The sequence below is a fragment of the Protopterus annectens genome, chromosome 3.part0, assembly GCF_019279795.1.
Source record: "Protopterus annectens isolate FY-2018-M chromosome 3.part0, PAN1.0, whole genome shotgun sequence".
In the NCBI taxonomy this organism is placed as follows: Eukaryota; Metazoa; Chordata; order Ceratodontiformes; family Protopteridae; genus Protopterus; species Protopterus annectens.
The window spans coordinates 1,327,042,305-1,327,068,860 of record NC_056731.1 but is presented as its reverse complement, the minus strand read 5'-3'; positions in this window follow the sequence as shown (position 1 = coordinate 1,327,068,860).

The following is a 26,556-nucleotide window of genomic DNA, read 5'->3' as shown; positions in this document are numbered from 1 at the left end:
TGTAAATATTGTAAATAGCTTTTGACTTTAACTGTGTGAATTTGTTAAAATGTATCTGCACAATATTTTTCCACTATGGGCAATATTGCTCATGCTTTGTATTATTTGATATGTATTTGTACTTGTACTTTTTATTTTATTGGACTGCTGTCTTTACTGTATCTGTTTCATGGAGCTTTTCTCCCCAGGCCTCCACTGAAAATGGGCTCTCTGGGCCCAGTGGACTTCCCTGGTAATCAAATTGGAAATAAATAATAATAAATAAATAAGTGACTGCCATGCAGCCAACTCCCTATAATCTATATAAATTGAAAAATATACATTGCAGATTATCCATATTACAATATACTGTTTATTTTATTTTATTGTATTTTTTATTTATTTTGTATTTATTTATTTATTGATTTATTGATTGATTGTGATGGTACTACACCCCAGCAGCCTGTCTGCTAAATAAACTAACTCTAAGGTCATTTTACCTTGGAGATAGAGGAAATATTTTTCTAGTAAAGCCAATCATTCCCTTTATTCTAGTGCAGACTCAACATCCCCCCTGCAAAAAATAATAATGTTCCATTTTATTGCTTTAGTTTCTTAAAGTTTTTGTTTTATTACACATTGACTTTTTTTGTTTCTGATATACTCCAGGACCAATCTGGGGCTGTCTTCTAATTTTAATCAATAATTGACATGTTTTACATCTTATGGTTTCCTATATGCTACAGGACCTGTCGGAAGCCATCTTTAATTTCCTTAAAACCCATTTGAAGTTTTAAACAGAAGTAGTGATTTCATTAGTAAAGGAAGCGTTTTTCCATTTTTGCATTAGTAGGTCTGTATGATACATCTTTTTAAGTAGAATATGTGTTTATACCAGGTACCTTTTATGGTTCAGGTAGTCATCTGTATTATATAACGGTACTCACCAGACAGATTGCATATTGTGTAGCATACACTTGCACCAGAATCAGCAACATGCAGACAAGTGTAGGATAGTACCAATTTGTAGTCCTATGTTGTGCAGCAGTGCTTTCAGCCCAAACATGTGGCAGGACATATATGCTAATGACTGCACAGTGACATAAAAATGAAATGGGCTAAACAGAGTTAAGAGAGTCACTGTTTATAGATGTCTATAAAGGCAGTTGCAAAGCACTGTGTGCCCATCAATTGCATGAATATAAAAGGGCAAAGCACAGCAAAGATTTTATCATTATATCTAGCAAGAATGCCCAGAGTTGCAGCATCCATCATGCAACATCATACCCCACTTAACTTTGAGCATGGTGGCACACCTCCTAAACTACACAAATTTATACCTATTTGCACTGCACATAGGCAAATAAGACCAGGGAGAATGCATGGCTATGAAATAGTATATTTTGTTGTGGTGCACCAGCACCATAAGGCACTGCCTCCTGCCTTCACTTGCCTCTAACAGAGCAAAGCCAGCAGCTTACGGTGGAGACCTGCAAGAGTATGTGCTTCGTTCAACTTTATGAGTAGCCATTTTGCAGAAATTATGTCATAGGCATGAGTCATAATCCGCCTTCTAATGCTTCATGAAAGTGACACTAATTTTTTGAAGAAATGTGAGAGAATGGTAGCTTCTATGCACCTGCATAGTGGTCTAAAGAGAGCAAATTAATGCTTTATCTCCTTCACAGCCATTTTGGTGGGCATCTACTGGGCCCTATCATGATGCATTTAAGAATGTAGATGCCTGTTGTGACCTGGCTGAAGACCTGTCATAAGTCACAGGCATCACCAGTATGGGAGAACAGTGCAGCCTTCATTTTGATGACATGCCGCACAAGAACCCTGATAAGCTCCAATTTGTTGGGAAGGGTAGGATATAAATGCTACAATTGTATAGTAAATTATTTCTGTATTTTACATCCTCTCCTTTTTCTTGTTGTAGTTCTGGGGCTGCTGTTGCTACTAGCAAGCAACTGTCAAGCTCATCCTAAGACGTAGGTCTGCTGCTGTGTAGATCTTCCATGTCATGTGGAGGCCATGCTGGTGGCACTGCATGTGAAATGCCTTTACATTTGGGGGGGGTTGTAGGGCCCACTCCTTGGGGAGTGGGGAATCATGTGCACCATGTCATAGTAACTGCACACTGCGTGGTATGCCCCCTTGAATATCTGTGTCACTTCGCTTTAAATATCTTAATGTGTGTACAGAGGACAACCACTTTGTGTGTACAGAGGACAACCACTTACCTGTAGGTTGTCATGCAGCTAATGGAAAATACTTATGGGACTGCATATATTGTTGTAGCATTTCACCTTAGAGTTGCTACAATTCCCTGATGTGCCCATTTTTCATTCAGCATGAACAGAATTTGAAGCCAACTGTGTCACCTTCTACAGGTGGCAGGAGAAGTCTGTGGTCAGCCACAGTTAGTTCACCATGCAAAGACTGGCATGTCTTAGTTTTATTCTAATCTCATGATAGATTCACTTATGACTACTTTCCTATTTTGTCACCTCAGTGAAAGTCCAGACAATAGATGTGTTCTTTAGTAGTTTTAGTTGTGTCCATCTCTGCCAAGGTTGTGGCTTAGCATCATGAGAGTGATGGGGCTAGGAGTGTCTCATCGGGAAGGGTCGTCTGTCACCTCACAAAAAGATAGCCCACCTGCATTTCCTGAGACAGCTAAGCCTCAGCTGGAGTAGGTTACTAAATTTGCAGTAGAGTGAGAATCGGACTGACTTTTGGCCACCTGATAAAAGTTCTGGCACAAATACAAGATTTACTTTAAAGGCCAGCCTGTAGCACTGCACACTGGAGGATGCTATGGCCCATACCACTTATGTCTCTTATATATCACATGGTAATTGATCCCTATAATGTTCTTCTGGACTAGGATGGAGATGGCATGGCCACTGCTTATACCACTAATATGTGGATTATCCAGCTTTCCCCATCTACTATGTCTATCACCTGTTTGTCTTTGTGCCTCAAATGCCACCCCATCATATTATGTACACTTCCACCTCTGTTTATCTGTACTATGCTGTGTCTCTCTGCACTTGATCATTATCCAGCCTCACTTTCCTACCCCCTGTTTTTGCCTTTCTCCCTTCCATCCATTCCCTTTCTCTCTACAAAAAAGGAAGCATATCACCCTAAGAGGTTATCTCACTGTGACAACATAGCCACACAGCAGCAAACAATACACTTAGCATTCTGGGGCATGTGATGCTGTCCAACTGAAGGTCTTGATAACACATACAGCATAGCTGGTAAAAGCACTGCTTTATATTGAGATATAGTGGTTTGTTCTGTATTCAGATTTCATGAAATTATACTACGTGACACATAGACATTCTAAAGATTGTTTCTTGTGGTTTGGTGCATGCATTTATTGTACAGATTTGCTTACATGAATAATTGCACTGCTTAATTATACTTTTCAACCTCTAAGTGCAAGAAATCTGGACAAAGCCAAATGTACTGAAAAGATAAAGATCCAGAATCAGGGACACATTTTAAATGTTGCTCTTATAAACTTAGAACGTTGATAGAATAACTGGTTTGGTATTACAGTTGCATTTCCCGAAGGATGTAAAGTCAAAATCACAAATGTAGATAATTATTTAGTACCTTCAGTCCTCAATCACTTGCCAGAAAAAAAAAATATGAGGAACAGACAATGCACGAGTTAAAAATCTGAACATTTGAGAGATACACAGATTCCTTAGAGGTGATCTGTGTCTCACCTACAAGGCAATTTCAGACCTTAGTCTACTAGAGATGCTCCATATCCGTAAGTCTAACTCCTCATGTAGTACCCAATCGTAAGGCTTAAATGTAATATATGACATTAACCAAACCTGCTGGAGAGACGGGTTTGTCTCCCAGAGACTGCGCCGTCTCTGGAATAGACTCCCCATATATGTCAAACAAAGTATGTCGCTGACCTTCTTCAAGCGCAACCTTGATGAGTGGATGGGCAACCGATAAATTTGTCCCAGGGGTTCCACCTGTGTCCCTCACTGACAGGGGTGACAGGTGCTAATTGAGGTTTCTTTTTTGGGGATAAACTCTTAGCTAGGCTTGTAAGGGCCCCAGAGCCATTAGCCTAGTAATCTCCTATGATCCTATGATATTTGTATACTTGCTGCCTGACTCAGTCACATGCCATTGAGTATGGACAGCTGCTCATAAGCACTACATGTTTTCATCTGGATATTCATTGTGTAGTTCTTCCACAACACAATACCTCTTAGCTGTGCAAGCCTTACACAGAAGCAGAGACCTGTGTTTAGATCATCTTAAAAACTGATATTATGGATTCATAGATAAAAGTACTAATTAAATTCTACTCCCTTAGGTTAGCGGTACCCAACTCCATGCCTTAACAGTACATTTAAACTTCCATATGCCATTTTATTCCATTTGAAGCAAAGTTTCCTCCACTTTAAGTCAAGCCCCACCACAAGTCATTGCACAAAGAAGGAAATGCCTCCCTGAGTTCTGTTTTAGTATAAATTTTAGCATAACACCTTTGGAAGAAAAAAATGTCTTAGTTATTTGTTTATTTTTACTGAGGTATTTAAATAGTTAATCCTAAGCATCCTAAGCAAGAATAAATATGAAAAAGGCTAATCAGAGTTAAAATAAAGCCCTACATACAAGAACATATCAGAACACATTATCAGCTACTAGCATAGACCATGGGGTAGATAGTGAAAATTAAATACTGTATTAGCTCAGATATGTTTATAAACAGAAGTCCATTGGTTCTAAGGGGCATCTGGGTATACAGCTTTCTCAGCTGAAGTGCTTGCTGTCTGCTTTGGTAGCATTAGACACATAACAAATCACATAACCCGAGAACTCATCAGCATGAAAGCTAAACTGGTAAAACCTTTTGAATTAGACGTCAAAATGTAAAAAAAATAAAATAAAAATAAAAAAATAAAAAATAAAATAAAAAAAATCAATAACCCTTTAATACTGCAAACAGTCTCAGGATAAATTCCTGACACCAGATTATAAACCACATCAAGCCAAACTATAAAAGGGAAAAACTAAAGTATGTTGAATTTTGGCAACTCCCACTACACTTTGTAAAGTAAAACCTACACAATCAGGCATACTCCCTTACTTATTCCCCCAAAAAGATTTCTCACCTTCCAGGTCTTGCCGACAGTGTGAACAAATGTATGGATAAACAGCTTAGTACATGCAGAATAATAATTATCTGACTGAGGCACATGCTTATATAATTTAAAGTCATACACCAATTAAAGCAATATAATGTAAAAAGTTCATTTGCAAAAGGCAAATAACCATTCGGCATTCTTGAGACTACATGGTTCATTTGATTAAACTGAGCTAGTGTAAGCACAGCAACATCATCATCATCATCAGCCCCCCTTTTCCCATTTTTTTTTCTACATGGGGTCGGGGTATCATGTTAACTGTCACCAACTCTCTCGATTCAGTGCCACTCTCCTTCCATCTTCAACACTCATGCCTGACTGTCGCAGATCTTCTTTCACACAATCCATCCACCTCTTTGCTGGACGCCCTCACTTCCTCTTACCTTCTTCCTGTCTGTCCCAAATCTTCCTCACCAGATTGTCTTCTGCTTTCCTGCACGTGTCCAAACCACCATAATCTGTTCTCTTTTATCTTTTCTGCAATTGGAGCTACTTTGGCTTCTACTCTTATGTCCTCATATCTTCATCTGTCCCACAGTGCGCATCCTACCACCCTTCTCAGGCACTTCATTTCCATCACCTCTAGCTTATTCAGTTGTTCTGCCTTTACTGCCCGGGTTTCTGTACCATACAGTCGTACTGGTCACACCACTGTCTAGTACACCTTACTTTTCTGCCTCTTAGGCATTCTTCTGTCATAGTCTACACCTGACACTATGCCAGTTGGTTTCAGCCCCTCTGATTCTAGCTTTGACTTCTTCATTCAGACTTCCCTTTTCCTCAGCCACCCTTCCCAGATACTTGAAGCTGTTTACCTGTTCCACTATCTTCCCTTCTATCTCTATTCTCAGCTTCTTCTGATTTCCCCAATTTGCTGCCATTACCACCGTCTTATCTGTGCTTAATTTCATCCCATGTGCCTTCCGTTTTTCATTCCATTCTCCTATCCTTTGCTGAAGTTCTAGCTCAGAGCCTGCCTGTAATGCCACAGGGTCTGCATACACCAACTTTGCTGATCTGTCCCCTCCAACCTCTTTGCTAATGTAGTCCATCACCAGTATGAACAGCAATGGGCTCAGAGCTGAACCCTTCTGTACACCCACTCCCATTGGGAACCCCTCTGTGAGTCCAAACACTGTTCATACTTGAGTCACTGGGTCCTTGTACGTAGCCTGCACTAATTCTACCAAAGTTTCTGAGACTTCAAACCACCACAATACTGCCCAGATCAGCTTTCTTGGGACCTTGTCATATGCTTTCTCCAAGTCTAGGAATGCCCAGTTGGAATTTTTATTCATCTCTAGCTTCTTCTCAAGTATCTGTCTCACTGCAAACATCGGGTCAGTTGTGCTGCATCCTGATCTGAATCTGAACTACTCATCTCCCATCTTACATTCTACTACTGTAGTGTAAGCACAGTAACATCACCGCAGTAATCTGAATTGGACACTTCTTAAACTGAAAGCAGGAAGTAACTATAAAGAAACATTGTCACAGATTTGGCATGTGATCCTGTAACAGCATGCATCATGATAGTAATGAATTTTAAAAATGCTAAACAAGTGTGAATGATTGACTAGAAGCCCCTTGACGTGTTATAATTGTAGGCATGTGTCAATAGATCTTGTTTATCATTGTTAATGCAAGAATCCTCACAAAAAAAAGAAATCACATGTACCAGGTTGATAACATGGAGAGACAGCGGGTCTATATTATAACATCGAAGTCTAAAAACATCGAATGTTATAATATCGAACCCATTCAGTCGAAACACCAGAAAACCTAACAGTCAGAATAGCAAATTTTTTCCCAGGGAAAAAATTTGCTGTTCTGGCAAACATACACACAACTCAAGCATACCAAAATAAATAATCTACACACATACTCTTTACAAAACCCTACACTAAACCAGGCATATACCACTAGCTATCCATTTACCTTAACCCAACCCTAACCCTAAGAACCCTAACTATCGCACAATCACCTTACCCGCTCCCTAACCCTAACTCACCTACCCCACCCTAACCCTCACGTCCACACAATTGCACAATATATCTGACCCGTGCCCTAATCCTAACTCACCTAACCCACACCCAGTCGCACACTCACCTTCATTCGCACACTTACCTTAACCCGGTCTGTAACCTTTGCTCCACAGTTGAGAAAATAGCGAAGCTGCAGAAACGGCCCACTGAATACTTTCCCTAGGAAAGTATTTGGTGTTCTGCAGCTTTGCTATTTCAAGCATTCGCTCTACTGGGTTCAATATTAAAACATTCAAAGTTTTTAGACTTCGATGTTATAATATAGACCCAAGACATCAGATGTTGTTTACATTTTAAAGATTTTTCAAATGCATCTCATTTTTGATAAAAGCCATAGAGACACATTCAAAGCTGAAGACCCATAATTAGAGGTGTTGACCTGTTTCTGGTATTTCAAAAATTAGCCAGCTTTTATTTTAGTTGACTTCAGCTATAGTCAAACTAACTGGTTGTCTTGTGCATTGCAGTGCTGCCTGCCCTTTAGTCATGGGGAAGTAACTGTGAAATTAGTATATGCAAGTGAGATGGAGTAGGGCAATGCTCCCATGGTAGCTAGTGCAGGGAGAAACCCCCATATAAAACCACAATATGAAAGTGTATGGCAAGTAATGGCAAATTACACAGTGAGCTGCAGAAGAAATGTGAATGTGAATGTGATCAGGTTTTCTGCAATTTTGTTTGGTAAAGTAATGGTCTCTGGCTTGTTATGGTGGCTGTCACCTCTGTGTGTTACTCAGCAATCACAAAAGTAAACCTGTTTGCATTCCTTTTACTATCCATAGTGATTTAATGGATTGATGGGAAGAGTAGTGAGTATTAAATTTTGTTGAAGTCAGCTACTAGGTATAAAATAATGCATATGTACATATACATATATATAGATATATATACATATACATATATATATATACATATAGATAGATAGACAGATAGATACAGATATAGTTATATATACATCCAACCATCCACAACCACTTTTTTCCATTTTTGCAAATGAGGTCAGAGTGTCACTTCAACAGTGACAATCATCTACATCCAATATTCACCACTGGGTGGCTAGTCCTGCCATGGTTGTTCCTCCATGCCACACATGCACACATACATACACACACACACTTATAGCCAAGTTCCAATGTCCAGTCTACCTACTGCCATGTCTTTTGAATTTAGCAAGAATCCAAATCACCCAGAGAAAACCCATATATATTTAGAAGCTTTGTTAGATACCAGCATTGTCTGAGTTTTTTTCTAAACTTCGGTTGAATGGGCTGTGTTTCATCCGATATTATTTCATTGAATATGAATAGGGGGTTGAAATCATGTATTCCATTGTGTCAGCTGTTTATTCTGAATGGATTAAAGCTTTCTAATGGTCAATGTATATTGTGGGATATAGGTAGAGTGAGGCAAAGGGAACCATAAGCCTATTTGAAACCATAAGAAAAACCTTATGGTAGAAACAGGGAGACAGAGAGAGAGTTCTGTGTATCCATTTGGAGGGAAAATTGGTAATGTTTTGACCTTTCTTCCATTTTTCCTAATCAAAGTACTATAAAATTATTTTTGAGAACTGTTTGCATGCCTAAAATTATTATGCTTTATATAAGAAAAATAAACATATATTAATTTATTTTTCTGGAACTGTTCTGTCTACACATGAGAGTATTGCCTTTTCAACTGATTTTGGTGCTGTTTTACCAACATTTCAGTTGTTCATACTGTGTCAGTTATGTTCAGTTTAAGAGACTTAATTTCTACAGACAGGAACAGAATGGCTGATTTTCTTTGTTTGATTTTTTTTGAGGTCGCATCTTGCTGTGTTTTCTTACAGTTCTAAGACTTTCATATTGTTGTACTGATTAATAATTTATATCAAGTGAATCAGATAATTTTTAGAGATAAATTCTCTTCTGTATTTCAAAAAAATCTTTAAATTCATTAATGTATTTATTTATTTTCATTTGTTTACCTGGGTAATCCTCTGGGCCATTATAAGCCCATTTTCAGTGGAGGCCTAGGGAGAAAAACTCCACAAATAACAAGAAACATATACAAGGAGAGAATACATATGAAATGAGTACATTACAATACTATTTGCAGTAACATTAACATATGGAATGAATACATTACAAGAGTATGTACAGAAAAGGTAACATATTTAAACAATGAGTTGAATTACTAATATGCTAGCAAATTGACAATGTCAGGATCAACAGAGGTACGTGCATACATATTTTTGACAGAAGAAATAGTGAGGCTAACACCTGGCATTAACACATAGTGGATTTTGAACATCAGTGTTGACATTAAGTAGTGGCAATTAGGTCTTGGGAGAAGGAGACAAGGCGCAGGTGCAATTCCAGGTGGAAGATAAGTAATTTCTTAGGGAGGTTTTGAAAAGCATCAGGATTTTGAGTGGTTCTAATAGTTAATGGTAGGGCATTCCATGCTTTGGCTACAAGAATATGAATGAACAAGAATATAGAAGCTGGCCATTTGGCAAGTTTGTTTTTTTGTACCAGCAAAAAGTGCTGATTCTCAGATCTGAGAAGCCTTCTTGGATGGTAGAAACTGAATATTGTCCTAAATGCAGGACAGTCCGATGGTTTGAAGATTATTTTGTGTGCCATTGTTAGTTGTAGGTAGAAGAGCTATCGAGGTAGCTCCCTTCGGGAAAAACAAGGTTACCCCTAGCTACCATATATAGGTTATCAGGATCTGGGTACCCAGGTCGACAGTAACCTTTCATTTGATACTCTCACGCTGCCAGTAGGAAGAGGAAAGACACATTGCCCACCTAATCATGAAGGGATTCACATCTAGATCAAGGGAAGTCATCGTCCCCCTACTCATCACTCATCAGGCCTATGATTGAGTACAATGCCCCATTCGGAATGTATCTGACACGACACCTGCAGCAACTGGAAAGGCCCCAAAAGTTCCTCACCAAAAGGATAAAGGGTCTCAAAAATATGTCCTATGCTGCCCGACTGAAGGAAAACTTCTCTACTCAGTCAAGCCACCGCCTGCTCAGAGGTGACCTGTGCCTGACATACAAGGCCATGTCCAACCCAGAATTGATGAACATGCTTCACCTCAAAAAATCTAGATCCCTCAGAACTACAAGGGCGGGAGACTTAAACCTTGACACAGTTATAAATAGGACGTGCTGGAGGGACAGATTCATCACCCAAAGACTCCCTATGCTGTAGAACAAAATCCCGGTACATGTGAGGCAGAGCTGGGGGCTGGCTGTTCAAGAGAAATCTTGACCAATGGATGGGATATCGCAGATATACCCCAGGGATTATCTCAGTGTCACTGCTTGACAGAGGCACAGCAAAATAATGGGCATAGTATCCTCCAAACTAAAGGGGTGGCGAAAACACAAAACTCTGGCTAGGCAAGCCATTTGAGGGTGTGAAGAACGGTACAGTGATAGGAATAGTGTTCGGTGTTAGTTGCAAATTTGGTGATTTTGTTATAAGTGTTAAGTTAGCTTTTGTTACGATTGAAGATTAGTAAGCAGTGGTATACCATATACAAGTGATGGTAATAGGTAAGTGGAAGATATAACTTGTTTTGTGGAGGGGCTAAGGAAGTATTTATGCCTATAAAGAATTCCTAGCTTTTGATGAGTTTTGCTGATACTATGGTGTATGTATAAGTCAAATTTCAGGTGTTCATCTATAATTACTCCTAATAGTTTTGAGTGGGTAACAACCTTGATTGCTGTGTTATTCTGCAAAAGCATAGTGAAGTGGGCTTTGCTTAAGGGGATTGTCCTCTTTGGGGTGAAGAGCATGAGCTTGGTCTTTTTTGAATTGATGTATGTTATACATCCAAGTCTCAGTAGAGGTAAAGGCCAATTGAGTTATTTGTTGTAGGTCAGAAATGGAGTCAGTGGAGCATACAATAGTTGAATCATCTATGTATTGAATAAGTTCATAGGTAGGTACTAGGCTATCAGCCCTGGTGCCTATATAAGCCTAGACAAAAAGGTTTGGCTTTCGCCACCCAAGAAAATTATTTTCCTGTGCCCCTGTCGAGCAGTGCTGCAGTAGTGATCCCCAGGGTGAATTTCTATTTCCTATCCAGTTGTCAAGATTTTTCTTAAAGAGGGCCAATGAGAAGCTTTGCTTGACAAGAACGGGTAGTTTGTTCCAGAGTATGGGAAGTCTCTGGGACAGGAATCTATCCCTCCAGCATGTTCTGTTTATTGTGGTGACAAGATTTAGGTCCCTGGAGCATGTGGTTTGAAGAGACTGGGATTTCTTTAAGTGTAACATGTCCAACAGCTCTGGGTTTGACATAGCTTTGTATGTTAAGCAGAGATCGCCTCTGAGTAGGCGATATGCAATGGAGTAGAGCTAGAGTTTTTTGAGACAGTCTGTGTATGGCACCTGTTTGAGGCCAGAAATCCTCTTAGTGAGGTATTTCTGTGGCCTTTCCAATTGTTGTAGGTGTCTTGTGAGATACATGCCAAATAGGGCATTGTACTCTATAATGGGTCTGATGAGCGATGAGTAGAGAGGAACAAGTACCTCCTTTTTTCTAGAGGAGAACCCTTTTGTGATGAGGTGTGCCACGTAGAAGGATTTCCTGACTACTGTGGTGATGTGGTTATCAAAGGTGAGACTACTGTCCAGCTGTGTCCCAAGGTCTCTTATCATACATTTGTTGTTTAATGAGCTACCACCTATGTGGTATTTCATGGATACTGAGTTTTTCCCAAAGGGGATGACAATGCACTTCTTGGCATTGAGCTTGAGGCCATGACTTTGACATCAAGCATCTGTCTCTGTGAGGCCCTTTTGTAGAATGTCTACATCATTGGGTGATTATATTATGGCTCCCAGTTTGCAGTCATCTGTGTACTTTGTTAGCCAAAGACCTTCTGTGTTGGCCTGTACTTCAGAGAAGTAGATGCCGAACAGGAGAGGACCCAGGACCGAACCCTGTGGTACTCCACTCATCACTGGTCTGAAGTCGGACTTGGAGTCGTCTACTTTTACTGTGTGGGTTCTGTCACTGAGCCAGTTGGTCACCCATCTTGTGACATAGGGATTTATGCCCAGCTTAGTGAGTTTATCTATAATTCCAGAGTGAGGGGTGGTATCAAAAGCCTTGGCGAGGTCAAGATAGGCTGTGTGCACTACCTTTCCCTCATTTATGGCTGTGGTGACTGCTTCAAAGAGGTCAGTCAGGTTTATTAGATATGATCTACCTTTTACAAACCCAAACTGAGTGGGGTCCAAGGTTTGGAGGTTACCTATGTCTTTGTTTATAAGATCCAAAATGATACATTCCATGGCCTTGCAGACCAGGCTCATCAGGCTAATGGGGCGGTAGTTTCCAGGGTCTGTGGTGGCACCCCCTTTGTGGAATGGGATAACCGTCACTGTGTGCCATTCAGTACGTACATAGCCTGAGGTGATGTTATGATTGAACATGGTACTTAGGGGGGGTGCCAGTTTGTTCTGTAGTTCGTGCAGTACGCACCCTGGGATGTTGTCTGGTCCCATGGATGCTGTGTTCTTGGCTTTGGAGAGTGCAGTCTTTACTTGTTCGTTCATGATTACAGGAGCTTTGCATTCTTCCAATATTAAGATGAGCCCCTTGGAGGGTGGAGGGGGTAAAGTTAGCACTGAACCTATCTACCAGTATGTTGGCAGTATCAGTTGGTTCTGTATATTTAGTGCCATTGTGCTGTAGCTCAGAGCAGATCTGAGTGTTGCCATTGAGATTCTTGACATAGCTGTAGAATGCTTTTTGGTTGTCTTTGGAATCAGTGGCAATTTTATTTTTGTAACTGGCTTAGGAGGATTTTATGAGGGATCTCAGCTTTTTGCTGAAGCTGACCACGGAGTTCCTCCAATCTTAGGCATTTACTCTTTTTTGCAATAGCTTCTTCCTTCTGTTGTAGAGTTTGTTTATGGCAGGGGACCACCAGATTGGCTTCCTTTTTTGGAGGATAGCGTCTTGGTTCTGTTGGGGATGGCATGATCCATGCACTCGTGTATGTGTTTATACAGTGCATTTGTGTACGATTCAGCAGTCGTACCTCAATTTTCCATCTACATGGGTGTCGTGAAGTTTGCCACTTCTGTCTTAAGAAGCATGACTGATCCTATGAAGCATGAATAAGTGATCCTTGCCCTAGTGAGGAATGAAAACTATTAATGAAAATGCTGAATAGGAGGGGCCCTAATATGGAGCCTTGGGGAACTCCAGTAGAGGTGTTAAGATATGGAGATATGGAGTGTTGCCATTTAACAGCCTGATGTCTATCTGTTAGGTAGCTTGAGAACAAGTTAAGGGAGGAAGGGGACAGGCCAGTTTTAGAGAATTGGGTTAGAAGTAGAGGGTGACAGATGGTGCCAAAAGCTTTTGAGAGGTCTAGGAATAGGGAGGGAGACAATTTTACCAGTCTTGGGCTCTGTCGATAGTGTCCATAAAAGATATGAGGGCAGCTGTGGTACTACGACCTGGCCTAAATCTGTGCATGTGTGGGGGATAGGATTTGGTTGTGAAGTAGAAAGTTTAAAATTTGAATATGTATACATTTTTCCAGGATCTTTGAGATATGAGAGAGAATGGTTATTGGTCTGAAATTTGAGATATCGTAATAATTGCCACCTTTATGACGAGGAGGAATAAAATCTTTTTTCCAAATCTTAGGGATACAAGATTCACAACTGGATCTATTCAGAAGTATGGCAATAGGGTAGGCAATAGCTTCAGCTGCTAGTTTTAGGAATTGCATAGATAGATTGTCAAAAGCACTAGAGCAAGGTTTGAGCTTAAGCAGTCATCTTTTTATTCTGGTGGTTGGAACTGGTTTAAAGGAGAACATAGGTATAGAATGGGTAGAAGAATTCTGAGAAGAATAGGAGGATGGGGTGAAAGAGTGGCAAGAAGATAGTTTAGATGGAGTAGCAAGGTTTGTGCTACTGTGGGTTCGGGGAAAAAAGGCAGTGATATGTGCTATAGTATCGATAAAATGAAAATTAAAGACAGTTGCTATTTCTTGGGACATTTTTGTCTGGATGTGAACTTCGGTTACTCTTTGTACCTGGATTTAGTTGTGGTGTAAAAGAATTCCAAAATTTCTGTGGATTTAACTTATGGTTGTTCTGAAGTTTTAGATAGTGGTCTTTTTTGTCTTTGTTCTCAAGTCTTTTTGCCTGGTTTTGAAGTTGTTTGATTTCAATAGATCTGAAGGATTTTTAATTGCTAGCTATTGTTTCCAAATTTTGTCTCTGGCTTTCATAAATTCTTTAGTGGACTTAGTCACCCATGGGGCATGGTTTGCTTTGACCCACTTTAGGCAGCGAGGAGCGAGGTTATTTAGTGTTTGTAGAAATGTTGAGTTAAAATAGTTGACTGCATTGTCTAGAGGGGACGTTTTTAATATATGCCAGTATATCTTTTTTAGAGTATGAATGTCAATTGTGTTGAATTTTGTGAGGTACCTTATAAGTTTATGCTGATGTGGCTTTTGAAATGAATGGGACAGTGCAATAAATAAAGGTGGGGAGGTGGTCACTGACGGTGTTTGGGAGAGTACCACCAGAAGATATTTTATTGGGTTCATTGACCAGTATCCAATTTAAAATGGAGCCACAGTTGTTGTTCCTGTTAGGTCTGGTCAGAGAAGTGGTAAGCTGGGTAAAATTAAATAGATTGATGTTTGAAGACAGAATGTTGGAGCAGAAGTCTGGCCAGTTTATATGTACATCACCTGAGATAATGGTTTCATTGTTGATATTGTTAGATATTCAGGCAAGAATTTCCTCCAGCAAGGGTATGCTGTTGCCTGGGGGTATATAAAGGACTTTGATGCATAATTCTTTACTGTCATTCATGTTTAGGGAGGAAATAAGAAAGTTGTTACTGGCAAATTGTGGAGTAGGATTTGTATAGGGAATTATGTTATAGGAGAAAGGACAGAGTAGTGCAACATTACCTCCCTTTTTGTGGAGTCTATCAGATCTTAAGGTAGCAAAGCCTAGAAGGAGAAATTTGAGTCCTTAATGTATGGTTTTAGTCAGGTTTCAGTAACAGCAATGATGTCAGGTTGTTTATGGGCAATCCATGCATGAAAGTCTGGGATTTTATTATGAATGCTTTGTAACTTTAGAGTTACCATATATAAGGATTTAAGGGAATTGCTGGTATTAGGTTGTATAGGGGTAATGATTGAAGACATACTTAGACAATGATGTCCATGTTTAAAAAAAACATGAAAAATTACCTCAGAAAGATTTCATTTGAAAAATAGGACAAGGAACTGTGTATCTGACTCCAGTTCACTCTGTGAAAGCAGTATTTAAGAAAATTCTTAGCCATTTTCTGCACATCTATGGCCCAGGTTGTGGCTGAAAAAGGGGTTTAGAACCATTTTTTTACCCATTTAACAAGTAAATAAATAAACAAACAAATGTACTACATCAGGCACATAGTCCATTAGACATCCAGAATGCTTGTATCCAAGAAAAAAAATTGTCAAAAAAAGGAAACAAAAAATGCAGATGCTTCAAATGTATCCAACTTGTGATAACATGAAGACTGTGCCATAAAAATTGTGTGAGTCTTAGGAAAGGCATGAGATGGCATTGTATGAGAGGACAAATGAATGTGAGTGTGTGCAAAATGCAAATAATGGTACGGACATAGAAAAAAGACCAACAGGAAACATAGCTTCAGAGCTGAGGAGCCTGTCTTTGTCCACAGATAGGACAGGAAACAAAGGCATATAGCCACTTAGTAAAGGTTGAAAAATATGCAGATATCAGAGTCTGGAAGGGTGTTGTGCAAAGGGTGAGTGTAGTAGCCCCAGTATACTATAACATACACAGGTTGCATAGGCATCAAAACAGTGCCACAAGGAAGATAGACAATAACTGCATGTGCAGCCCTAGATAAAGGCAGACAACAAGTGCTGGCTATGGGACTCACAGCTTACTGTGTATCTAGCAAGGATTTATGAATCCCCATTCCCTTACCAGACTACTAAGGGCATTATAGAACTAGATGTATGTCACAGCTCTAGGGATTTATATTTGCCGAATGACCCAGTGTGAGGTGGAGAGGGTCATTCACTGACAGTCATTGGGTTGCTTACTTGCCTCGCATTGTCTTTATGCATAAAAGTATAATGATGGGACTCACAATACCTGTTGTAGTCTGGGGCCAGGCTAGGCAATGGGACAGTGCTATACCAAAAATTATCATAGAGCTTGCAAAAACATTAGTGACGTGGAGGACAGAACTGAGGGCCATAATTATGGGACCACTGTTGCACATACAATAGAGCTGCACAGGGAACATTTCAACATTCCTAACTTTTAAGATATTATTAAGCTCATATTCCAAAAGCAAGAGAGCATCAGTAACACAAACAGTGCTCAATGTATATAGAGACACACTTATCAGATGGCAGTCATAATGACCATGTGAACATATGTCCCCAAAACATGTTGAGAACCTCCCCTTAAGTAAACCCAGCAGCATGTTATCTGCTGACTACATTGCAGTCTATGGAGAAAACATGTAGGCAAGTACTGAAGAAAGAAACAACATCTATGTATAACCTATGTACAAACTTAAATAAGTATATATGATAGTTCTTATAGCAATAGCTGTAGTGGTATAATTTGCCTAGACCTAGCTTTCCTCTGTTAAACATTATGTCGTGATCCCAATGTTTGTGGTCATTGTATGTTCTTTAAGCTTGAAGATCCTGAAGTTTGTGGTCCTTTATTTTTTTCTGAAATCGAGCTTTGTTAAAATCTCAGTCCATATACAGTTTTAGTCCATGAGGATTTATGGAAATGACACTCTTTACGCAGGTGAAATAATTTTAAAAGCTTTTATTCAGTAATTCCAACTGAGGCATAGGTTCATAGGTTCATAGGTTCATAGGTTTATACTAGGCTATCTGCCCTAAGGCATTTAGAAGCCTAGCCCAAATTTTTGTGGCTTACGCCACCCCTTATATGAAAAAATACTGTGCCCATTAGTTTGTTGTGCCTCTGTCCAGCAGTGACACAGAGATGATTCCCGGGGTAAACCTACGATCTCCCATCCACAGGTCTAGATTTCTCTTGAACAGAGTCAGCGAGGTGCTCTGCCTCACATGGACCGGGATTTTATTCCACAGCATAGGGAGTCTCTGAGTGATAAATCTATCCCTCCAGCACGTCCTATTTATATCCGTGCTAAGGTTTAAGTCACTTGCTCTAGTGGTTTTGGTGGATTTGGATTTTTTGAGGTGGAGCATGTCCATTAATTCCGGGTTGGACATGGCCTTGTATGTCAGGCACATGTCACCTCTGAGCAGACGGTATGTGACTGAATAGAGCTGGAGTTTCTTCAATCTGGCAGCATATGACAGATTTTGGAGTCCCTTTATCCTTTTGGTGAGGAACTTTTGGGGTCTCTCCAATTGCTGCAGATGTCGGGTGAGATACATCCCGAATGGGGCATTGTACTCGATCATTGGTCTGATAAGTGAAGAGTACAGGGGAACAATGACCTCACTAGATCTGGATGTGAATCCCTTCATGATCAGGTGGGCAATGTAGAAGGTCTTTCTAACCACTTTAGCAACGTGAGTGTCAAAGAAAGGCCACTGTCAACCTGGGTCCCCAGGTCCCTGATAACCTCTTCTGTGCTTAGTGGATTGCCACCTATATGGTAGCTTGAGGTTACCTTGTTTTTCCCGAAGGGTATGACTATACATTTTTTGGCGTTTAACTTCAGGCCATGGCTCTGGCACCAGCTATCTGTTTCCGTGAGTCCCTTCTGAAGGATATCCGTGTCCGATGCACTTTCCACTATGGCACCCAGTTTGCAGTTGTCTGCAAACTTTGTCAGCCAAAGTCCTCCCATGTTGGCCTGTACTTCTGAGAAGTAGATGCCAAACAATAGGGGGCCAAGGACCGAGCCCTGTGGGACACCACTTGTGACCGGCTTGGAGTCTGACATAGCGCCAGCAACTCTAACCCTGTGGGTTCTGTCCTTAAGCCAGTTTGCAACCCATCTTGTGACATATGGGTTTACATTTAAGCTGGTAAGTTTTTCTACAATACCCGAGTGGGGTATTGTGTCACAAGCCTTTGCAAGGTCAAGGTAGGCTGTATGGACTGCCTTTCCTCATCAATGGCCTTGGTGACTGTTTCGAAGAAGTCGACCAAGTTCAAAAGGCATGATCTTCCCTTGACAAAGCCAAACTGGGTCGGGTCCAATGTCTGCAAGTCCCCTATATCTTTGTTTATGAGCTCCATTAAGATCCTCTCCATAGCTTTGCAGACTAGACTTGTTAAGCTTATGGGGCGGTAATTACCAGGGTCCGTGAGGCGCCTTTGTGGAGTGGGACCACAGTTGCCGTCGCCACTCCTTGGGCATGTATCCTGTGGTAAGGCTGAGATTAAACAGCTGCCTTATGTGCGGGTTTAATTCCTCATTTAGCTCGTGTAGCACACAGCCGGGGACACCATCCGGTCCCATTGATGCTGTGTTTTTAGCTTTAGAGAGAGCAGCTTTCACCTGTGCATTTGAGATGTCCGGGAGGCTACACTCGGCTGGGATAGTTATCTCTCCTTTACGGGGGGAGAGTGGGGTGAAGTTTGCACTGAACCTGTCTGCCAGTATGTTGGCAATGTCTGTGGGTTCAGTGATTTTTGCATCATTTTGGACTAATTCTGAGCATATCTGGGAGTTTCCACCCAGGTTCCTAACATAGCTGAAAAAGGCCTTATGATTGTCCTTTGAATCCATGGCAATTTTTCTCTCAAAATTGGCCTTAGTTGATTTTATGAGTGCTCGTATTTTTTACTAATAATGATCAGGGGTGACTTCCCTTTTATGGATTTTGTTCTATCATGTAATAGCTTTCTTCTCTTATTGTAAAGTTTGTTAATGGCTGGGGTCCACCAGACTGGACATTTGCCCTTTGTGGAAAGAGTCTTGGTTTTATTTGGGATTGCCTGATCCATGCAGTCCTGGAGGTGTTCATAGAAGGCATTTGTAAGGGCTTCCGCAGCTTGGGTTGTGGTTTCCACTGGCTCAGGGGCCTTGAAGGATACCACACCAGTCTTGAGTAGTTTTAAGTTTGCTTTAGAGAAGTTCTTCACTATGGTCTTTTTTGTTTGGGGTGGGGGCAGGATGTGGATTTCCAGTGAGATTAGTTTATGATCAGATCTCACCAATGAGGGATATACTTCCGGTGTGGAGCATTTTGTCCCCATGTTTGTGACAATGAGATCTAGTATATTTTCTCCTCTCATGGGAACAGTGACTAGCTGTTCCATGGCATTTGAATTTATGAACTCCAGGAACCGTTGGGCTAGAAAGTTAGGGCTTGAGTAATGTTCCCAGTCTATATTCGGTAGTTGAAGTCACCCAATATGATGGTGTTTGGAGATACATTTATACCCTCCAGTGTCTTCAGGAAGGCTGTGTGGGGTTCCTGAGTTTGAGAGGGTGGCCTGTAGCATGCTACAATTTGTAGAGCAGTTTTGCCTATGGTTAGTTGCACCTGGATGATTTCCGAAGCTTCATGCGTTGCCACCAACCTGGAGGTGTGGGTATCCTTTATGAATATGGATACACCCCCTCCTTTTGTGGTGTGGTCCGGGTTTTGGTGCCGGAACGCATGATATGAGGTAAAACCTAATAGTGCTGGGGTGCTCTCAGGAGCCTTGAACCAGGTTTCAGTTACAGCACAGACATCGATGTTCTCCATACTGAGAAGGGCCTCGAGTGCGTGCATTTTGAGATTTAGACTTCTGGCATTGAGCAGCATTACCCTCAGTTTCTTCCCATTTTTGTTTTCTAGGGTGGTAGGTTTAGAATTTGAGCCTTGCCTAAAAAGGCACTATGGGGTGGCAAGAGCCTTAGCCAATATCCGGAATCCCAGGGTGACAGGTGCAAGCCATCCCTTGCGGCAGCATGGCTTGTCAAGCATGTCATCCCAGGCAGACAGACACTGGATCCCCTTTGAATGACACCAGACATTAAGCCAATTGTTAAAGCTGATCATCTTGTCTCTATATTGTGGCATCATTCTTGGTGAAGGAAGGATACTGCTCAGGGTTAGGGTCATACCTGCCTGGGCTACATAATCAGAGAGCTCCTCTATGTCTCTTTTCATGTAGTCCAGGGAGGTACGTCTCAGGTCGTTCACACCAGCATGGACAATGACTGTGTCATATTTGTACTTGCCGTGGAGTGACCCAGTGCTTGTGTTATGTGGCGGATTCTAGCGCCCAATAGGCAGCTTACTGTGACCCTCTCCTTGTTCAGCCTGGTGAGTGGGACGTCAGTGTGTCTGACTATGGAGTCACCTATGACAAGTATGTTTGGTGTTGTATTTGGCCTTAAGGGCTGTGACTGCTTTGCACACTGCTTTTGTGGTTTATGTGTTGCTTGTGGGGTGTCTTGAGGTAGCAGTTGTTTGGGTGTCTGCTTTGGAGGCCTCTGCTGTTTAGGTAACTTTTACTCAGAGCCTCCGAGTATGTCTTTGTGTGTTTATGTGTTTGATTCAGTGGAGTGGTAGCATTATGTGAGGCTGGTTTTGTGGTGTGTGTAGTTGCCTTCTCCTCCTGTCTGGTCTTGCCAGTCCTGAGTTGAGAGAGCTCAGTCTCCAGTTTGGCTAAATAGCTGCATCTCTCGCAAGTATTTGTGTTATGTGGGAGGAGGAGAGGGTTGTCTGTGTACATGAGGCAGTTATAACATTGCCTCAAGATTCCCAGATTCACAAGCTGGACCGGAGAGGAGATTGACAACTGACCTTTGGACATGCTAGAATAATATTGGGAAATTAATTGAAAACAAGGGCCAGTGGGGAGTGAGGGTGTAGTGCTTTTAATTTTTAGTGCTGACTTATATAATTGCTTTAGTGATCAAGTGCCAGGTAACTTGAGTGCAATGTGTTACAAGTAACTAAATGCAAAAACGACAAACAGTAACTTTCTTTCAAGTGAAACAAGGAAATAAGTACAGTAAGCAATGCAGATATCACTAGTGATCCACAGAAGCGCTGAGAAGTTGCGTATTAGGTGGAATTAGCTTCCAGGGAAATAACAAGCAAACAAACAACAAGCATATAAACAAAGCTAGATTCAGCAGGTGAGCATTGTGTGCTAAGTACAAACTTAGGCAGGTATGTTGAACAGGGAAATGACTTCTGTATCCAGGTTCTACAGTGCCTTTGAGATGGGCACAATAGCATACCTGGAATGTATGTATCAGTGGGCACTAACTTCAAAAGCATACATTAACATGGAAAGTGACAATATTGTAGTCAATAAAGGATGTAAAGGATAATGACTGTTGATGATACAGGCACAGAAATTTGAATAAATATGTCCTCCCCGTGGCCGAGTGGCGTTCGAAAGACATGCATGAATGGGCGTGCCTTCGTTGAAGGTTGGGCGTCGGGCTGGCACCTCGGCACCATAAAAATCGACTGCCAATCATTAGTGGCGACCCCTAACCGGGAAAAGCCAAAAGAAAGAAGAAGGCACAACATAATATCCTTAGTGTTAAAAGAAACTCACAACAGCGGTGTTGCTTAATGGTATGCCATCACAAACAACTGATGGGAGATCTGTGGCCAGGAAATAAATGAATCAAAAACATCCAAAATTCTGAAATCTGTGGAACTGAAACCTGTACTCTACATATGCAGACTGACAGGTATATATTTATGCATGTGCATACAGAAAAACAGTATCACCAGCAATACAGATACACACGCACACACGAGCATGCACACACTCACCACACAGAACATAGCCTAATGCTGTCTTTCTGTAAAATCTCAAAACATATATACTCTGTCACATCTGTATACCTCTGAAATTCATGCATGTGACAGTGCCTTTTCCATAGTTATTCAGCAGGTAGTTAGTAGAGTGTAAGCAAAAACAAACCTACCTGTGTCTACCTTCATTTCTGCCTTGTCTATCGATATGTGTATATTTTCCTATCTGCCTCTGAACCTCTCTAGTTAGTGAGCTGTGACTACTTGTCTGTGTACCTGTCTACGCATTTGTCTGACTAGTATACTAGCCAACAATCTCTATTAATGAAAATTAAAGCCAAAAGCAGTGATGAAACATGCTTTTAAATGCAGATTTATGGTTTCATTACAATGTCTCCTGATGCATCTATTATACCGCTGATTTATTCCAAATCTGTCTACCTAGCAATATAATGCCTGAAACAGCAGAACAAACTAGGGTTCTTTATATAGCATGATACCTGTATTGTGCTGTACATCTAATGAACATAATAACACAGCAGCACGCAAAGTATTTCCTAGCATATCATGAGTAGTAGTACCATCTTAGTCATGCACTTTATTGTTGTGATTGTGTCACACTGCAAGCAATGTGTTGTCAGACTCCAGAGTAACATTGTTATTTTCTGTGATGCTCATGTCCAGCACTGATCTTCTGTTGTTTCCTTGTGTGGTTGTATTGTCAAAGCATTACCTGTCTTGAGGATGTTACATATTGCTATCTGTTTTGACAGAATCAGCCAAGTACAGCTTCAGGACGCTGTGGTCTCCCTCTCTTAACATAGCTTCATAGAGGCTCCTAAGGTTTGGGTCCAGTTATTCAGTCTTGCTCTGTTGCCTCACAACTTGAGCCACTATGAGTGTGAAGGACAGATGTTCCATATAGTCATGGGCATATACCCCCACATATCTACCTACTTATCTATCTTTCTATCTATCTATCTATCTATCTATCTATCTATCTATCTGTCTATCTATCTATCTATCTGTCTATTTAAGATATATAGATGAAGAGTCTGAGATGGTTTGAGGCAGGACAAGTTGATTTGAGAATACAGTAGTGACCCCACTGATTGTTGCAGACAGTCTAGCTAACAACTATTATCAAACTTTTCAGTGAAACTCACAATACTCTTCAGATGACTGAGTGTTTATTTCTTGCTGCTTATCACCTCTTTTCTGGAATGTTGTAATTATTTCCTCCTATCTCTGTTGTACTTCCTTTCAGATCAGCGTTAGTTACATGAAAACAAATTAATTAAATGCAGTATTGGTCAAAACTCAAAGCAGTAAGGCTATATTCAGTGGATTTGTATTCCATGGCTAGTTTTGCCCCCACATGTACCACGCACCCTATGCTGGCAGGTGTATACCCCGTCTACTATTATAATCATTCTGTCATTGCTACAATATGGAAATAAGAAATGCTACTCCTTACAGCAACCCCTATCAGCATTTTTTTGGTAAAAATAATCAGAATATGAATTTCTACATTTGGTACTAATGAGCTGAAAAGCTCTAATAACCTTTTTATTCATAGTTACTCATCAGGTCACACCTGGCACATCATTACCACTCAACTGTCCCTGATTTTCAGGGATGTTCCTGATGAATATGACTCAAATTTTAGCACTGTCCCTCTTGATCTCATCTATAGCTGGTGACATTTAGAGAAAAGGTTGCAAATTAAAAAAGACAATAATTAGAGTTATATACTTCTTTTTTACATCAGAATAGGTATATTAAGTCACAGTCTCTTATTCTGTCAATGACTCAAGTTAATAGTATTAATATTTTAAAAGCATCCTTGATTGTCCCCGATTATTTCTGGATTTGTCCCTGATTGTGCTGAAATTTCTCCCTGATTCATTGAGAGTTTGTGTATCATTTACACCCATCTTTCAACAAGACTGATTTTCCTGGCACTGTAATAGACATGATTCATAATGATAAGAATGGTGCACAACTGCTGCCCCGGCAACTGTGTTGCAAAGAGTGAGGAACTGGTACTGACAGTCAGAAAGTTGTTGAGACAATGTTGGCCATTCATTTCTCCTCCAGTACAGAAAACAAAAAGGAGGGTTCTGCCTCATGGTGCTTCTTATACATGCAATGGTGTTATAAATACGAAGAGGGTGAGGGGGTGCTGCTGTAACAGAAAAGGCTCACATATTTCTATAAAATGATGCTGTCATATCACACATAGCCTAGTGGTGATGCTAGTAAAGTGAACATAAATAAGTAATAATGCTTGCAGAATATAAATAAACACTATATTCCCCAAGAAGAATGTAGACATTAATTAATCCTCTTACACAGATTGTGTACTCAGGGTTAAGCATGGACAGATCACAATCAGAGAAGACAAAACCTGGACTTTTCTAAGTAATTCACTGCTTACATGCTAACAGACTGGTTCCTGTTGGATATATGCTAGGATAAAGCACTAATGCTCTGGTCTGGACTGCACAAACAGTTCAGCTGAGGATTGAGCTTTATTCTGTACTTAAGCTACCTGCTTTCTGTTGGGCCCGCTGGCTGATTTTCACACTTAAAAAGTAGGCATATTTTTACTTAGTGGAGAAAAGTACTTTTCTAATTTTTGTTTTGGATTGTTTTTGCAGAACAGCTCACATATTATTAAAGCAATTCTACCTACAGAATCTGTTAATCAAGAGGTTCCACCTAATTTGTGTCTGCTGTACAGTGCTCCTCTCTGTAGCAGTTTTAACTGGTCTCCTACTGTTTTCTGTCTCACTTTGGGCATGTATGAATCTTTTTGACAAGCACAGAGAACATCTGCTGTTTTAACAGCCTGATCTGTGATCCTGCTTTTTTATCTTATTTCATTCCTTCCTAATACCAGAGACCATTGGTCACCATTGAAGAATCGACCCCCCCCCCACCACCTTTTCTTCACTGAACGTTTCTTCATTTCTGGTTTGGATTGCCAATAACTTATGCTATCTGGACTCTCCATTTTTTGTCATTTATATTTTAATGTGCCTTTAGTTTAAGCATGTCTCATATTGTACTACTAACTGTGATGATAAAAATATATTATAACTCTGTTTGTTTATTCTGTAAATATGTATAATAGTACTGCATCTTTAAAAACAGATGTATCCCAGAATACCAGACAGCTGCGGAAGGGCAGCAAGGAGGCATTATACAATGCCATTATTTAAGAAAAGTAAGTAAGTATTTTTTTTCTTAAATAATGTCATTGTATAATAGCAATAACCCACTTCTGGGTGTGGGTAATGCTGGATTTACCCATGGTTGTCTTTGTTTGGCCACTCGGGCTTCGCCCTCGTGACCAAACCACACCAACCATGGGTAAATCCAGCATTACCTACACCCAGGCGTGGGTTATTGCTATAATAAAAAATGCATATTTTTAAAATGTAGCAAACAGTTGCAACAGTCTATACCCTTGCCTGCACAATGCACTACAGTGTTCAGATTTTACTTTAAAAAAAAAAAGATTTTGTTTTCTTCTTTTAAACTGTAGCAACTGTTTGCGAGCAGTTGCTACAGTTTACACCACACACAGAGTGCTACAGTGCTTAGGTTTCACTGCAAATGCCATACCGGCTTTTAAAATCCAGTATTATATTAAAGAGGAATTGGGATCAGCTGATCACACCTTTTAACACTTTGCACCTGGGTCTGTTGCCCTTCTCACCCTGCCCTAGCTAATACTACTGGGTGTAATGCACATGAGAGAAGGTTTAAGAAACATAATAAGGTGGAATGTTTTGTTGCAGTTTATAAATCTAAGCTGTTAAAGAAATAGCAACTGAAAATTAAATTACATAAGGTGTTTAAAAAGTAATTTTCCTTGGTTCAGTGACTCTGCTGCCAAAAACTGAATCAGACTGGCCAGTAAAACTCTCTTTTCATGGAGCTCAAAATACGTTTTAAGACTGATGCCAGTTATCACAATATTATGTGTTACTGATAAAAGTAGCTCAATGTGTCCACAGTTGAAGCAGACATAAAAATACATAGCCCTGCAGACAAACTTCATTGATAGATGTCTTACTATGAGTAGAAGGGGTACAAGTATGACTTCTGAGTTTGTGTGCTGGATGGTCTATATATAAATAACCTGCTCAGAGGAACTGTGGTATTCAAGATTGGGCTGACTGGCAGAACAAATAAAAGTCAGTGTAGATGGGGTTGGTGAAGTTGGTCTACTTAGCTGTGAACCAGAAGATTAAATTACAGCCAGATACTATCCATTTGCATTTACCACACCCAGGAGAGTGCTGTATCCTATGCTGTCTAAAGTATAGGCAGAGTTTAAATGCAGAGCCATAGCTGGCTCATCTAGTACCCAGTGCTAGTTCCTGAAGTACCACCCCATCCCCTTAGCATGTGAAGAGCAAAAAAGGACTTCATCATACTGGAGAAAACTAACTGACAGTCAGCATCTGGCAAATACTATACCCCCAACTCCTCAGCTGTTCAATAGAAGAGCAAAAAAAAAAGAACTTAATGGTAGCAAACCAGTATT